The following is a 3031-nucleotide window of genomic DNA, read 5'->3' on the forward strand; positions in this document are numbered from 1 at the left end:
CCAGCTACTCTGGAGGCTAAGGCAGGAGAATCACTTGAACCTGGGAGGTGGAGGTTGCAGTGAGCCAAGATTGCACTATTGGACTCCAGCTTGGGCAACAAGAGCAAAACTCCATCTCAAAATAAATAAATTAATTAATTTAAAAAAAAAGAGAAAGGCACCTTACCTCAGTAGTCTTCCTCCCAAAAACCCCTGAACTCCACTTTATCCATGAGGACAATATCAGACAAAACCAAACTGAGGGACAATCTACAAATTACCTGATGAATACTTTTCAAGACTGTCATAAGCAAGGAAAGTCCGAGAAACTGTCACAGACCAGAGGAGGCTAATGAGACATGACTGCAAAACGTAATGTGGTATCCTGGGTGGGATTTCAGGATAAAAAAAGAACTTTGGGGACAATCTAGTTAAATAAGAATAAAGTATACAGTTTAGTTAATAGCAATGTGCCAATGTTGACTCTTTAGTTGTGACAAATGTACGAGAATGATATAGGATGTTAACAATGGAGACACGGGGTGAGGAGTATGCAAAAACTCTGTACTATCTTTGCAACTTTTCTGGAAATCCAAACTATTCTAAAATTAAAAGTTTAAATTAAAAGAGGAGAAGACAATTATTGCTAGCCACATCCTTCCTCAGGGAGTATATCTATGCCAAGAAAGCATCCTGCCTCCAGAAACAAAGAATTGGTACCTCTACAACCTAGTGCTTAATTTGAACCAATTATGTAGGTGGTCAGGAAGGAGTTGTGAGAAATCATTTCCCCTGTCCCAATCTTCCTGCTAGCTCAGAGAAGCCTTCCAAAGGAAGCCTTCCATTCTGGCTGTCCTGGCCGCGCCATGCATCCCACCCCAGCAAACACCATGGTTCATAATGACAATAGTGCCCACCCAGATGCTGCCCAGGATTACCAGAAGGCTTATTCTCTGGACCTGTTGCTTCTGGGTCTTGAACCCTGGCTCTGTTCTTGACCTTTGTCATTTGCTTTTGCCACCACCACCATTCCCCTTGCTTTAGTGACTAATTCAGACCCCTGACTCTGGTTCTCTGGTCTCGGGTCCTCTCTTTACTCAGCTCTGCACAATCAATCCCTTAATTTCTATACCACCTAGAGCTGTAGGTGGGAGATATTCCTTCCATCCTTCTTTACTTTTTCAACTAGCCCAAGCCCAGCTGGGTCTCAGCTGGAAGGAAAAGGAATGGACATTGTGTAGCATTTTTTTTTTTTTTGAGACAGAGTCTCGCTCTGTTGCCCAGGCTGGAGTGCAGCGGCACAATCTTGGCCCACTGCAACCTCTACCTCCTGCATTCAAGCGATTCTCGTGCCTCAGCCTCCTGAGTAGTCAGGATTACAGATGTGCACCACCATGCCTAATGGATAATGTTTGTATTTTGTTTTAGGAGAGACGGGGTTTTGCCATGTTGGCTAAGCTGGCCTGGAACTCCTGGCCTCATGTGATCCACCTGCCTCAGCATCCCAAAGTGCTGGGATTACAGGTGTGAGCCGCTGTGCCCAGCCCGTCTCTGATTTTCATGAGTGGTGGTGGTGGTGCTTTTCTGCCTGCCACATCACAGGAAGCTCTGAGTGGGAGCAGAGGGGGAAAACCAAGCCTCCTACCCTGCCAATCAGGAAATCCTGAAATCCTAGCATAATTCATTACCTTATATAGCTGGGGGGAATGGGGAAGCCCTTTCTTTAGCAAGTCACCTCACCTGGATCTATAATCTGGGCACGAAGTATAATTTTATTGCTGTGCCTCCAGCACTGTCTTGCTACACTGCTAGCAGGTTATGCATAAAGACAAGATCTCCTGCATACACGCTCTCACTACCTCTGTGTAGTGAGGACTTGTCTGCAGGCCTGGGTTACAAAGCACAGGAAGGGCTGTGCAGAGCTGGTATGGCTGGAGCTACCACAGTGGCAGAACCTGGGAAAAGGATCTAGAAGTCAGTGGAATTCCAAGGTTTTCGGAAGGATTCGCAGGTCTACCTTAGGAAGCCAGGAAATCTGTTTTCTGTTTTAGAGCTTGCCCTCAATCTCTATAAAGCAGTGTTTCTCAATTTATTATTGTTATCACTGCCCCTAAAGGGGAAGAGTTAATTAGATTTAAATGCTCCCTTAAAGAAAAAGTAAATACTGAAGAATAGGGCTGAGCTTTGTGGGGGCCACAGACCACTATAATATTTAAGTTTTTTTTTTTGCCTCCCGACCCCAAGAACCAATTTACATCCTTTTGCAGGTGACATTGGCTCTTTTGAGAATGCACGTTACAGAAGGATGGTACTCTTGTTGTGAACATTGCCACCTACCAGGTGAACTTTCTTCTTAGACTTTCTCCTGCTTGCTTGTATTCTTTGTCTTCTGAATCCATAAGGATGAGTTCACCTGCAAGTCACAGGGATTCAAATTAAACTGTCTGACACCATAGGGATGTTTATATTCTACGAAAGAAGTCTGGATTTAGATGCAGTGGCTCGGTGATGCCACCAAAGACACAGGCTCTTTCCATTTATCCACTCAGCTATCTACCCTCAGGGTATCCGGAACGTCTCCACTCATGGCCACAAAATGGCTGCAGCAGCTCCAAGCATTGGTCCACACGTGATTGCATTTGAAACAAAGGGAGAAGAGACAAGCAATGAAGCAATGAAGAAGGAGCAAATGACTCTCTGATAGTGGCTGACACTTCATCAGTCAGCAACTGATAGTGGCTGATACTTCTCTCTCTTTTTGCTTATTTCTTCCTTTCTTTGTCATGAAACTAGCATCCCCCAAATCCATCTGTACATCAATATGCATCAAAGTGAAAAGGATCATTGCCAGGAGCACTCTTGGTTGACCTCATGCAAATTACTACCCCTGGGCCTCAGCTTCCTCACTTTTGAAGTAAAGGTCAAAGACTAGGTGCCCTTTTTAACGTAAACTTCTTTTTTTTTTTTTTGAGATGGAGTCTTGCTCTGTCGCCCAGGCTGGAGTGCAGTGGCTTGATCTCAGCTCACTGCAAGCTCCGCCTCCTGGGTTTAC

The sequence above is a fragment of the Colobus angolensis genome, unplaced genomic scaffold (genome assembly GCF_000951035.1).
Source record: "Colobus angolensis palliatus isolate OR3802 unplaced genomic scaffold, Cang.pa_1.0 Scaffold103, whole genome shotgun sequence".
Classification (NCBI taxonomy): Eukaryota; Metazoa; Chordata; class Mammalia; order Primates; family Cercopithecidae; genus Colobus; species Colobus angolensis.